Genomic DNA, 14681 nt, shown 5'->3' on the forward strand with positions numbered 1-14681 from the left:
GTCGACATTTTGTTCCAACACAAACCATTTTAAAACGATTATCAGACAGAATTGGCATCTGATTGAAAAATTACATAAATCTTCTGAGAAGTCGTTGTTCGCTCTGAAGATAGAATGCACCATAGGAAGCCATTTGATTCGGGCTTACATACGATCATGATCATTAACCTCTTCCATGCTCATGACGGAACGGTTCCGTCATGAGGCCAGGGGCACGAAATCCCTCTGCTGCAGACAGCAGGGGGATTTCCTTTTCACCCCTCTGACCTTGGGAGCTGGGGAAGAGCTTCCCCAGCTCCCGAGGCCCCCTCCCTGGTTTCTGTTCAATGCCGATCAGCGCGCATGTCGCGCTGTCGTCATTGAACACAGTTCCCCAGGTCTCCCGATAAAAATGGTACCTCACTTGCGTGGGTGGCTCAAGGACCCGCGACAGGCAAGGGCCCAAAACCTAAGGAGGCGACATCAAAATAACCAAACACTAACCAACCTGTTTTTGAAACCTACCTAACACACACATTTCTTGAAACGACACACCCGGGGGAGTCCAGCGAGGTATAGCATGCGTGGGTCCCCCAAGGTTTTCCTACCCAGTATTCCCTGCAAACCCTAAAATTTGGTTAAAAAAACACTTTTTCATAAATGTTTGCGTGGGATCTCCGTGCCCGCACAAATGTCCTACCGCCCAGTGTTCCCCTTGTTCTCCCGAGTAAAATGATACCTCATTTGTGTGGGTGGGCCGAAGGCCTGTGACTAAGGTGAAGTGCTTAATTTGTCAATCCCAAATACTACAATTTTTAAAAAATTCATTTTTAGCCTGTTCTGCTCTGGGGCACCCACACAAGTGAGGTATCATTTTACTCGGGAGAACAATGGGGACACTGGGCTGTAGGACATTTGTGCTGGCATGGAGATTCCACGCAGAAATGTATGAAAAAGTGTTTTTAACCTAATTTTAAGGTTTGCAGGGAATTCTGGGTAGGCAAACCTTGGGGGACCCATGCATGCCATACCTCGCTGGACTCCCCCGGCTGTCTAGTTTCCAGAAATGTGTGGGTTAGGTAAGTTTCCTTACATGGCAACCGAGCCCTGGGCCAAAAACTCATGGGAACCCCCTTGCAAAACCCGGTTGTTTAGTGATAGGTTATTTTGATGTCGCCTCCTTAGGTTTGGGGCCCCTGCCTGTCGCGGGTCCTTGAGCCACCCACACAAGTGAGGTACCATTTTTTTCAGGACACCTAGGGGAACGCTGGGTGGGTGGAAATTTGTTGATCCACGCAGATTCCAGAGCTTTCCACCACAGAAATGAGGAAAATGCATTTTTTCACAATTTTTTTGCTTTGCAAGGGATTCTGGGTAACAGAACCTGGTGGGAGGCAGTCGACTCACACCATCCTGAATTCCCTGGGTGTCTAGTTTTCAAAAATGTATAGGTTTGCTAGGTTTCCCTAGGTACCGGCAGAGCTAGGGTTCAAAAACAACAGGTAGGCTCTTTGCCAAAAAAGGGCACGATTTCACTGCGAAATTGAGTTGCGACCACGTTGCGTTTTGCGCTGTTTCCTGTCGCAGGCACTAGGCAGACCCAGGCAAGTGAGGTACCATTTTTTTGGGAGACCCGGGGGGGAACGCTGGGTGGGTGGAAATTTGTTGATCCACGCAGATTCCAAAACTTTCCACCACAGAAATGTGAGGAAAATGCGTTTTTTTTGTCAATTTCTTAGCTTTGCAAGGGATTCTGGGTAACAGAACCTTGTGGTAGGCAGTTGAGTCACCCCATCCTGAATTCCCCTGGGTGTCTACTTTTCAAAAATGTATAGGTTTGCTAGGTTTCCCTAGGTGCCGGCAGAGCTTGGGTTCAAAAACAAAAGGTAGGCTCTTTGCCAAAAAAGGGCACGATTTCACTGCGAAATTGAGGTGCGACCACATTGCGTTTTGCGCTGTTTCCTGTAGCAGGCACTAGGCAGACCCAGGCAAGTGAGGTACCATTTTTTTCGGGAGACCCAGGGGAACGCTGGGTGGGTGGAAATGTGTTGATCCACGCAGATTCTAGAACTTGCCACCAAAGAAATGTGAGAAAAATATGTTTTTGGATCAATTTCTTAGCTTTGCAAGGGATTCTGGGTAACAGAACCTGGTGGTAGGCAGTCGAGTCACCCCATCCTGAATTTCCCTGGGTGTCTAGTTTTCAAAAATGTATAGGTTTGCTAGGTTTCCCTAGGCGCCGGCAGAGCTAGGGTTAAAAAACTAAAGGTAGGCTCTTTGCCAAAAAAGGGCACGATTTCACTGCGAAATTGAGGTGCGACCACGTTGCGTTTTGTGCTGTTTCCTGTCGCAGGCACTAGGCAGGCCCAGGCAAGTGAGGTACCATTTTTTTCCGGAGACCCGGGGGAAGGCTGGGTAGGTGGAAATTTGTTGATGCACGCAGATTCCAGAACTTTCCACCATAGAAATGTGAGGAAAATGTGTTTTTTTGTAAATTTCTTAGCTTTGCAAGGGATTCTGGGTAACAGAACCTGGTGGTAGGCAGTCGAGTCACCCCATCCTGAATTCCCCTGGGTGTCTAGTTTTAAAAAATGTATAGGTTTGCTAAGTTTCCCTACGTGCCGGCAGAGCTAGGGTTCAAAAACAAAAGGTAGGCTCTTTGTCAAAAAAGGGCACGATTTCACTGCGAAATTGAGGTGCGACCACATTGTGTTTTGCGCTGTTTCCTGTCCCAGGCACTAGGCAGACCCAGGTAAGTGAGGTACCATTTTTTTCATGAGACCCGGGGAACGCTGGGTGGGTGGAAATTTGTTGATCCACGCAGATTCCAGAACTTTCCACCACAGAAATGTGAGGGAAATGTGTTTTTTTTGTCAATTTGTTAGCTTTGCAAGGGATTCTGGGTAACAGAACCTGGTGCTAGGCAGTCGAGTCACCCCATCCTGAATTCCCCTCGGTGTCTAGTTTACAAAAATGTATAGGTTTGCTAGGTTTCCCAAGGTGCCGGCAGAGCTAGGGCTCATAAACAAAAGGTAGGCTCTTTGCCAAAAAAGGGCACGATTTCACTGCGAAATTGAGGTGCGACCACGTTGCGTTTTGCGCTGTTTCCTGTCGCAGGCACTAGGCAGACCCAGGCAAGTGAGGTACCATTTTTTTCGGGAGACCCGGGGGAACGCTCGGAGGGTGGAAATTTGTTGATCCAAGCAGATTCCAGAACTTTCCACCACAGAAATGTGAGGAAAATGCGTTTTGTTTTGTCAATTTCTTAGCTTTACAAGGGTTTCTGGGTAACAGAACCTAGTGGTAGGCAGTCGAGTCACCCCATCCTGAATTCCCCTGGGTGTCTACTTTTCAAAAATGTATAGGTTTGCTAGGTTTCCCTAGGTGCCGGCAGAGCTTGGGTTCAAAAACAAAAGGTAGGCTCTTTGCCAAAAAAGGGCACGATTTCACTGCGAAATTGAGGTGCGACCACATTGCGTTTTGCGCTGTTTCCTGTAGCAGGCACTAGGCAGACCCAGGCAAGTGAGGTACCATTTTTTTCGGGAGACCCAGGGGAACGCTGGGTGGGTGGAAATGTGTTGATCCACGCAGATTCTAGAACTTGCCACCAAAGAAATGTGAGAAAAATATGTTTTTGGATCAATTTCTTAGCTTTGCAAGGGATTCTGGGTAACAGAACCTGGTGGTAGGCAGTCGAGTCACCCCATCCTGAATTTCCCTGGGTGTCTAGTTTTCAAAAATGTATAGGTTTGCTAGGTTTCCCTAGGCGCCGGCAGAGCTAGGGTTAAAAAACTAAAGGTAGGCTCTTTGCCAAAAAAGGGCACGATTTCACTGCGAAATTGAGGTGCGACCACGTTGCGTTTTGTGCTGTTTCCTGTCGCAGGCACTAGGCAGGCCCAGGCAAGTGAGGTACCATTTTTTTCCGGAGACCCGGGGGAAGGCTGGGTAGGTGGAAATTTGTTGATGCACGCAGATTCCAGAACTTTCCACCATAGAAATGTGAGGAAAATGCGTTTTTTTGTAAATTTCTTAGCTTTGCAAGGGATTCTGGGTAACAGAACCTGGTGGTAGGCAGTCGAGTCACCCCATCCTGAATTCCCCTGGGTGTCTAGTTTTAAAAAATGTATAGGTTTGCTAAGTTTCCCTACGTGCCGGCAGAGCTAGGGTTCAAAAACAAAAGGTAGGCTCTTTGTCAAAAAAGGGCACGATTTCACTGCGAAATTGAGGTGCGACCACATTGCGTTTTGCGCTGTTTCCTGTCCCAGGCACTAGGCAGACCCAGGTAAGTGAGGTACCATTTTTTTCATGAGACCCGGGGAACGCTGGGTGGGTGGAAATTTGTTGATCCACGCAGATTCCAGAACTTTCCACCACAGAAATGTGAGGGAAATGTGTTTTTTTGTCAATTTGTTAGCTTTGCAAGGGATTCTGGGTAACAGAACCTGGTGCTAGGCAGTCGAGTCACCCCATCCTGAATTCCCCTGGGTGTCTAGTTTACAAAAATGTATAGGTTTGCTAGGTTTCCCAAGGTGCCGGCAGAGCTAGGGCTCATAAACAAAAGGTAGGCTCTTTGCCAAAAAAGGGCACGATTTCACTGCGAAATTGAGGTGCGACCACGTTGCGTTTTGCGCTGTTTCCTGTCGCAGGCACTAGGCAGACCCAGGCAAGTGAGGTACCATTTTTTTCGGGAGACCCGGGGGAACGCTCTGAGGGTGAAAATTTGTTGATCCAAGCAGATTCCAGAACTTTCCACCACAGAAATGTGAGGAAAATGCGTTTTGTTTTGTCAATTTCTTAGCTTTACAAGGGTTTCTGGGTAACAGAACCTAGTGGTAGGCAGTCGAGTCACCCCATCCTGAATTCCCCTGGGTGTCTACTTTTCAAAAATGTATAGGTTTGCTAGGTTTCCCTAGGTGCCGGCAGAACTAGGGTTCAAAAACGAAAGGTAGGGTTCTTTGCCAAAAAAGGGCACATTTTCACTGCGAAATTGCAGTGCGACCAAGTTGCATTTTGCGCTGTTTCCTGTCGCAGGCACTAGGCAGACCCAGGCAAGTGAGGTACCATTTTTTTGGGGAGACCTGGGGGAACGCTGGGTGGGTAGAAATTTGTTGATCCACGCAGATTCCAGAACTTTCTACCACAGAAATGTGAGGAAAATGCTTTTTTTTGTCAATATATTAGCTTTGCAAGGGATTCTGAGTAACAGAACCTGGTGGGAGGCAGTCGAGCCACCCCATCCTGAATTCCCCTCAGTGTGTAGTTTTAAAAAATGTATAGGTTTGCTAGGTTTCCCTAGGTGCCGGCAGAGCTAGGGTGCAAAAACTACAGCTAGGCACTTTGCAATAAAAGGGTCAATTTTTAACTGCAAAATTGAGGTGTGATCACGTTGCATTTTGAGCCGTTTCCTGTCGCAGGCACAAGGCCGACCCACACAAGTGAGGTACCGTTTTTATCGGGAGACTTAGGGTAATTCAGATTTGTAAATCAACTGTTATTACCTATTGAGTTCTCATGCATTCCTCCCTTCCCAATGAAAGACATTGTGTAAAAAAAAAAATCTTTTTGAAAAATGACCAATAATTCTCATGCTAGTATGAGTATTCCCAATTTTGAAAATGTGCAAATATATACTGTTTCTAAACTCTATAATTTGTACCCAATTCCGAAATACATAGGTGTCTTTCATACCGATTTTTCCATGTATACATTTTCCAAGAATAAGTGCTCTATACCCAGTAAATAATAAAATAGCATTGCAAGTTGCTGCTCAGTTTTTGGCTCTGGGTTCGTCGGGTTCTTGGTGAAACTACAAGTCCTATATATCCCCACAACCAGGAAGGTCAAACGGATGTAACGTTATATTGCTTTGCAAGAGCTGTCAAAATTACAAAAAGTTATAAGTGAAAACGTTGAGACAAAAGGCTGTTTTTTTCAACATATTTTTAATTATTCCAATATAAAACTGTTAGTTTCTATAAAGAAACCTTCATGGATTTAGACAAATGACCCCTTTCTGAATTCAGAATTGTGTCTACTTTTTGAAAATGTATAGCTTTCTAGGATCCATTATTGCTTTCAAACTCATTTCTACCATTAACTTGAAGGAGGTTGAAAGCTCTAAAAATAGCAAAAATAGGCTATGTCCCAGAAAAATGCCAAAACTGTGTGAAAAATGTTGGTTCTCTGACAAAAGACGGTCATCCCCTAAAAGCTGAGAAAATGGAGATTTCAGCCCCACAAACCCTTTTTTGATAACCTTTGCAGGGAAAAACCCTTAGGCTTTCATTTGCAGCCCGTTTTTCCCATTTTTCTGAAAAAAACTAAAATTTCACTGTATTTTGCTTAATTTCTGGGACCCCTCCAAGGGAATCCACAAACCCTGGGCACCTTTAGAATCCACATGATGTTGGAAGAAAAGGACGCAAATTTGGCGTGGATACCTTATGTGGTCAAAAAGTTACAGGGGCCTAAGCGCGCACTACCCCAAATCGCCAAAAAAGGCTTAGCACAGGAGGGGAAAAGGCCTAGCAGCGAAGGGGTTAAAAAATATTTTGCACCAACTATGGAATTTATCACCTTTTGAGAGGCATTATAAATATGTTACATGTATACGCTGCAGTCAAACAATAGAAGGTTCATTGTCTACAAACAAAAATATCAAACGGAAACACAAACCTTTTTCCAATTTTAAAATACAACACATGGTATATGCACGTGGTATATGCAATAAATACGATTGGGAAAACTAATCGAGAGATTCGTCAAAGGATCAAAATACATAAATCAAGAATCACACATAAGGTAACTGTGGCCCCATAGGTCAATTATTTGATTAAGAAACAACGCACTTAGAGAGATCTGCATTGAACGGTTCTAGCTGTGACACAAGATGATGCCCATGGAGGGGATGCTGACAGGAAACTTACTCAGAAAGAGGCATATCTCACTTTGTATTTTAATACTGTGACTGATGGATTACATGGGATGACGGAACTTTAGAACCTGGCACCAGTAAATATGAATACGGTGTAAAAACTTTGTATGTGCTTAGTGCACAATTCCGTTTGGTGACCCACAGTTGTCGATGATTCTTGCAAGATATATTTTGGGCAAAAGTGTTTGGACGTACAGACTACATGTCCCACAATGCTTGAGAGTAGAGGCTCCAGGATATTAATGGGCGCTGAGACACCATCGTCCAATCTGCTTCATCGTGGCTGGAAAAGAAGAGGTACAAGTTCTGGGGACAATTAGTTTCATGAAAAGTAGCTGGAGAAAGGCAGTCGGAACCACTACGACCACTTCTTAAAAAGCGCGACAAGGAAAGTAAGTTTCAATCTGTTGCCACAGCAGACGCCGTGTGTGTAGACTTTAGAAACAGCACATGGTGGATTTTGAAACAGATGTCCTGTCACATCTGGGGTTCTTCATCTAAACAAGTGAAACTGTCCGTAATGGATCTTTAAACGGGTGGGGATAGTGGTGGAAAGAAGGAACGGAATTGTACTCTAATGGGATAAATTAAACCCAGGGTGCAATTTAATTTATTTTCTTTATTTATTTATTTACCTAACTGTACGGTCGTATGCCAGAGTTTACTACCCCCCCCCCACCCTGCTCATCCCCCGCTCCACTACACTGGAAGTCTGCACTGAAGAAAATAGCATTATTTGCGATTTTCAGTATGGTTTTCGGAAGGAATTAGGCATTTTTGACCCGTGTTTAAATCTGTACCTCATTATTAAGTACACCCTTGCCAAAAATGGATTCCTATACTTGGCCTTAATGGATCTGTTATATGCTTTTGACAATGTTAACCACTGTAAATTATGGGCCCTGTAGATGAATATGGATGGAGAGGAGCCAATTATACAGTTCCTATGGCAATCATATATGGGGACACAACTGCAAGTGCCAGATACGGACGAAAGAGAGTGTGCACTCAGCTTTTCAATGTCGATAAAGGGGTGAGGCAGGGCTGCATTTCAGCCCCATTCTTATTCAATGTATATATTACTAGCAGCCCGTCCCGACCTTGTCCGGGAGCAATCAGGCTCTCAAACTTCCCCGCTCCTCCCCGCGCTCCTGTCCGCTCCATGCTGCAACCCCACACTCACCTACGTCAGCCCACCGTGGGCGCCGCCGCTCCTCAGCCTCAAAACTTCACCTTCCTCAGCCCGCTCCAGTCCGCCAAAGTTAACCGCCACCTTCAGGGCCCCCAATCAGCCGCACACGGGCCGCTCCAGTCCGCCTAAGTTTACCGCTCCTCCCCGCGCTTCACCTTCCTCAGCCCGCTCCAGACCGCCACCTTCAGGGCCCCCAATCAGCCGCACACGGCCCGCTGCAGTCTGCCAAAGTTTACCGCTCCTCCCCGCGCTTCACGTACCTCAGCCTGCTCCAGTCCGCCAAAGTTCACTGCTCCTGTCCGCCGCTCCTGATGATTTACAACAAGGGGTGGTGATGGACAGAGTCTCTGAATTAAGCAGAATACTCTCACCCAGTCAAGAGATCAGGGCTAGATCCAACACCGTTTTTTAGCTCATTGCACCATCCCAGTTTCAGAACCTGGCTGTATGCAAATTAGTCTGTCCCTGGCCCAGTGCATCATGGGAACAGGGCAGACCAGACTACAAAAGCCAATTCTTACACTGGGAAGGAAACAAGCTTCCGGGGACCGGTTTCTGGCATTTCAGCCGTCTTCGGCCCGGCTTGCTTGAATCCTGATGGTGCAATGAGCAAGGGACTCACATCTGAGTATACCCTTCCACGCTTAGGGTGGACAAAATAATTTACAACAAGGGGTGGTGATGGACAGAGTCTCTGAATTAAGCAGAATACTCTCACCCAGTCAAGAGATCAGGGCTAGATCCAACACCGTTTTTTAGCTCATTGCACCATCCCAGTTTCAGAACCTGGCTGTATGCAAATTAGTCTGTCCCTGGCCCAGTGCATCATGGGAACAGGGCAGACCAGACTACAAAAGCCAATTCTTACACTGGGAAGGAAACAAGCTTCCGGGGACCGGTTTCTGGCATTTCAGCCGTCTTCGGCCCGGCTTGCTTGAATCCTGATGGTGCAATGAGCAAGGGACTCACATCTGAGTATACCCTTCCACGCTTAGGGTGGACAAAATAATTTACAACAAGGGGTGGTGATGGACAGAGTCTCTGAATTAAGCAGAATACTCTCACCCAGTCAAGAGATCAGGGCTAGATCCAACACCGTTTTTTAGCTCATTGCACCATCCCAGTTTCAGAACCTGGCTGTATGCAAATTAGTCTGTCCCTGGCCCAGTGCATCATGGGAACAGGGCAGACCAGACTACAAAAGCCAATTCTTACACTGGGAAGGAAACAAGCTTCCGGGGACCGGTTTCTGGCATTTCAGCCGTCTTCGGCCCGGCTTGCTTGAATCCTGATGGTGCAATGAGCAAGGGACTCACATCTGAGTATACCCTTCCACGCTTAGGGTGGACAAAATAATTTACAACAAGGGGTGGTGATGGACAGAGTCTCTGAATTAAGCAGAATACTCTCACCCAGTCAAGAGATCAGGGCTAGATCCAACACCGTTTTTTAGCTCATTGCACCATCCCAGTTTCAGAACCTGGCTGTATGCAAATTAGTCTGTCCCTGGCCCAGTGCATCATGGGAACAGGGCAGACCAGACTACAAAAGCCAATTCTTACACTGGGAAGGAAACAAGCTTCCGGGGACCGGTTTCTGGCATTTCAGCCGTCTTCGGCCCGGCTTGCTTGAATCCTGATGGTGCAATGAGCAAGGGACTCACATCTGAGTATACCCTTCCACGCTTAGGGTGGACAAAATAATTTACAACAAGGGGTGGTGATGGACAGAGTCTCTGAATTAAGCAGAATACTCTCACCCAGTCAAGAGATCAGGGCTAGATCCAACACCGTTTTTTAGCTCATTGCACCATCCCAGTTTCAGAACCTGGCTGTATGCAAATTAGTCTGTCCCTGGCCCAGTGCATCATGGGAACAGGGCAGACCAGACTACAAAAGCCAATTCTTACACTGGGAAGGAAACAAGCTTCCGGGGACCGGTTTCTGGCATTTCAGCCGTCTTCGGCCCGGCTTGCTTGAATCCTGATGGTGCAATGAGCAAGGGACTCACATCTGAGTATACCCTTCCACGCTTAGGGTGGACAAAATAATTTACAACAAGGGGTGGTGATGGACAGAGTCTCTGAATTAAGCAGAATACTCTCACCCAGTCAAGAGATCAGGGCTAGATCCAACACCGTTTTTTAGCTCATTGCACCATCCCAGTTTCAGAACCTGGCTGTATGCAAATTAGTCTGTCCCTGGCCCAGTGCATCATGGGAACAGGGCAGACCAGACTACAAAAGCCAATTCTTACACTGGGAAGGAAACAAGCTTCCGGGGACCGGTTTCTGGCATTTCAGCCGTCTTCGGCCCGGCTTGCTTGAATCCTGATGGTGCAATGAGCAAGGGACTCACATCTGAGTATACCCTTCCACGCTTAGGGTGGACAAAATAATTTACAACAAGGGGTGGTGATGGACAGAGTCTCTGAATTAAGCAGAATACTCTCACCCAGTCAAGAGATCAGGGCTAGATCCAACACCGTTTTTTAGCTCATTGCACCATCCCAGTTTCAGAACCTGGCTGTATGCAAATTAGTCTGTCCCTGGCCCAGTGCATCATGGGAACAGGGCAGACCAGACTACAAAAGCCAATTCTTACACTGGGAAGGAAACAAGCTTCCGGGGACCGGTTTCTGGCATTTCAGCCGTCTTCGGCCCGGCTTGCTTGAATCCTGATGGTGCAATGAGCAAGGGACTCACATCTGAGTATACCCTTCCACGCTTAGGGTGGACAAAATAATTTACAACAAGGGGTGGTGATGGACAGAGTCTCTGAATTAAGCAGAATACTCTCACCCAGTCAAGAGATCAGGGCTAGATCCAACACCGTTTTTTAGCTCATTGCACCATCCCAGTTTCAGAACCTGGCTGTATGCAAATTAGTCTGTCCCTGGCCCAGTGCATCATGGGAACAGGGCAGACCAGACTACAAAAGCCAATTCTTACACTGGGAAGGAAACAAGCTTCCGGGGACCGGTTTCTGGCATTTCAGCCGTCTTCGGCCCGGCTTGCTTGAATCCTGATGGTGCAATGAGCAAGGGACTCACATCTGAGTATACCCTTCCACGCTTAGGGTGGACAAAATAATTTACAACAAGGGGTGGTGATGGACAGAGTCTCTGAATTAAGCAGAATACTCTCACCCAGTCAAGAGATCAGGGCTAGATCCAACACCGTTTTTTAGCTCATTGCACCATCCCAGTTTCAGAACTCCTGATGATGTCAGCACGCACGTCTTTGGCGCACACGCTACCTCCAAGGGACTACTTTTTTTTAACGTATATTTTTAAAGAACGTATATTTTTTTGTGGTATATAGCCTATGTCACTCTGCAGACCCTGACAATTCCAATGATGTATAGGGTGTGTAGATTGGTGCTGTGGTTCCCGAGTTTACCCGCCTCAAAGGTTCAAAGTTCTTCCTTTATAATAGTAGTATAGATAATATCATGAAATGTTATGGTTGAAGAGCTCGTGTTACGCCACCGGTGGGGTTCCGTCCATTTTTCATCCTGTTAAATTTGGATGATGCAATCTTGATGGCTCGTACGGGGAAGAACCTTCTAACACGACTTGGAAATTTCACTATGTTCATGGATGATTTTGGGCTGAGTGTGAATCAAGGAAAGTCTTTTAGAATGACCACTGGTATTGCCAGGAAGAAGAATGGTCCACACTTTCTTTTTTTTATATATTTCTTTTTATTAAAATTGAAAACATGAACAATGAAAGAGAAAAAGACAAGGCAATACAATCGTACAAGTGTTGAAGCGTTCTGCGAGGGAGGAAGGCATACAAATTAGATACAATCAGCAGCAACCCGGGAGGGGGGAGGGAGAGGAAAACTCAAATCAGGAGACATTTTAAAGAAGCAACGGTAGAAACGTCGGGTTAGGGGGGAGAAGGGGTAGTCACTAGATCCGTGAGGGGAGGCGTACATATCTCACCCCGGTAGGAGTTCCACTGGCTCCAGATTTTACCCCATTTACGAGGCCTGCCATGTGCAACGTATACTGTCTTCTCTCTAAACATGCACCAGTCCATGTTTTGCTTCCATGCCAGAACAGTGGGCGGTCTCTGGGAGCCCCACAACTGCGCTATATCTCTCTTGGCAATCATGTTTCCCAGAGTCACCCACTGAGTCTGCGCCACATCATAATCATTCGGTTCCCACACATTCAGCAAGCATCTTCTAGCTTCAGGCAACAACGAAACACCCGTGACCTCACCCATAACTTCATGCACTCGAGTCCAAAAATGCGCCACCGCCGGACACTCCCAGAGTATGTGGAGAAAGGTACCCATGAGGCCACACCCGCGGCTACACTTCCCAGCCAAAGAAAACCCCATGTGAACCAGGCGCGGGCCAGTCACATAGACCCGGTGGAGAATTTTGAGCTGCAGAAAACGAAGGCGGGCCGGTATCGCCACCTCCTTCGGCGAGGATACTGCCGACTGCCAGTCCTCATCGTCTAACTCCAGACCATCATTGGTCCAAGCTGATCTGAGACGACAGAGAAGGTCAACCCTGTTATTTATCAGCTTTATATAAATTAGTGAAATCGTACTGTCCGGGACGTATCCATCCAATATCCAATCTTCAAGTGGGGATGCCTCCGGGACAGCGGCACCCGATGGAAAGACCGATAGCAGGGCTTGCCGAACCTGCGCGTAACGGAAAAACTCTGTATCACTCAGATCATACTCCACCTTCAACTCCTCAAATGTCCTGACCCTGTCCTTGGTCCACACATCATTCACCCTGCATATACCAATCACGTCCCACTTATTGAAGCCTTTCGTCTTCCACAGGGATCTCAATCTCTCGGATGCATAAAGTGGGGTCGCACGCATCAATCTATCCTTCCAACCCAATGCAGCAGTGGTGCGATACCATACTTGCACCGCTATCTTGGTTGGACCCGTGAGCATCTTCCCGGCAGAGCTTGCATAGAGCGCCCTATTGTAGTCCCCGCCGAGCAACAGCCACTTATCCATTGCGAACGCGGGATTTGGTGTAGGACCGTAAGTACAATGATTAAACGCTCCTAACTGGGAGGCCCAATAGTAACGTCAAATGTCCGGGAGTGCAATTCCACCATCGTACCACGGGAGCGTCAATTTAGCAAGGGCAATACGGGAGTGCCCACCCCATATCAATTGTCTTTGCAGACTTTCCACCTCTCAGAAATAGCTTGCTGCGACAGTGTCGAACGTATTCTGTAACACATATAAGAACCAGGGCAGCGACATCATCTTGAATAATGCCGCCCGTCCTAGAGGGGACAGCGGGAGCCTGCGCCATGCCTCAACGTCGGACCTAAGGCGCTGAAGCGGGGGTAACAAATTACGTTCATAGCGGACGACGGGATCTAGGGCGATCGGTCCACACTTTCTTAAAGGTAAAAAGATTACATCTACCGATGCCGTTCCCTATCTGAACCTACAAATTAGTTCCCACAATAATTAGAAATATTTGCTGCTAGCAAAGAAAATGTCCTTTGAAAGATATATATAGAAGCTGTATTTAGATTTGCCATAAAGCCTGGTACAAAACCATTGACAATGATTTTCACCATATGCAGCAGTAAATGTTTTTCTGGGGTATCTTCTGTTCCGGGATTATGGGGGTGGTTGGATGTGAATTAGGGGTGGGCAGAACTAGTGGAGTTTCTCTCCATGGAATTCTGCAGAGTTACATGAAACCTCCACAAGATTCTCTGGAGTTCCATGAATGGGCATAAATCGGCATGTTACGCTGACTTTTAGCCCCAGGAGCATGTTCCGTGCTGAAAACCTAATGTGACTGGCACCACGTAGTGTGCCAAAGGGCGCTGTTTCTGAAGTTGGTTTTAATGCCGCTCGACTAGACTTTCTATTCCAGTGGCAGCATTCCCACTGCGAACGGTCCCAACCTCCTCGTTGTGAAAATCTAGATGGGTTCCCTCATAGCGCCCGAAAATCGCACAGGGGGCGCCAATTTTAGCTTGCCTACTTACAAGCATGAGAAAAAACTCTGCCTTGTGTCGGTTGATGGAAATTGGCTAGAAATGTGCGTTACATTTGTAATGTCGAGTGGCCAAAACTCCTGCAACTGCACCGGTGGAATGGAATTTATCACTTACCCCTTATAAGAATACCCTCCAGCGATTAGAAAACAAATATTTGTAACGAATTTTGGTGGTTCCCCCTAATGGGCTTGATAATACGCCCTTGTTATATTCCATAGAAGTCCATGTTCTGGTTTGATAATATGCCCCTAAATACCTTAGCTGGTGTGAAGCAAAGGGAATTGAAAGCGGGATTGATCTTTCTAGGCGAATGAGGGAGAATACTGAACTAGAATAGTTAAGGTGATAGCTCACAGCCTTTTGATAACCCAGCCAGGTATCCAACCTTACATTAAATTTATTACAAATGCGGTTCACAGGTTTTTATTAATAATTTTCCTTAATATTGAACAACTTATGTTTGCTTTTATTGACACAGGCTCAACCGGTATGGATCACCTCCCTACCCCTACGATAACGTTTCAGAGCAATCCACGTCACATTTTTTTTTATTGACACCAAG

The 14681-nt window shown here is 46.6% G+C and overlaps 1 protein-coding gene across 1 annotated transcript in view; it reads left to right on the plus strand.

Moving 5' to 3' along the window:
* The window catches only part of LOC144752100 (complement C3-like), a 1799539-nt gene that overhangs the window by 1434380 nt on the left and 350478 nt on the right, over positions 1-14681 (plus strand). The gene's annotated exons all lie outside the window — the stretch shown is intronic.

This window comes from Lissotriton helveticus, chromosome 1_1 (genome assembly GCF_964261635.1).
Source record: "Lissotriton helveticus chromosome 1_1, aLisHel1.1, whole genome shotgun sequence".
NCBI classification, from domain to species: domain Eukaryota; kingdom Metazoa; phylum Chordata; class Amphibia; order Caudata; family Salamandridae; genus Lissotriton; species Lissotriton helveticus.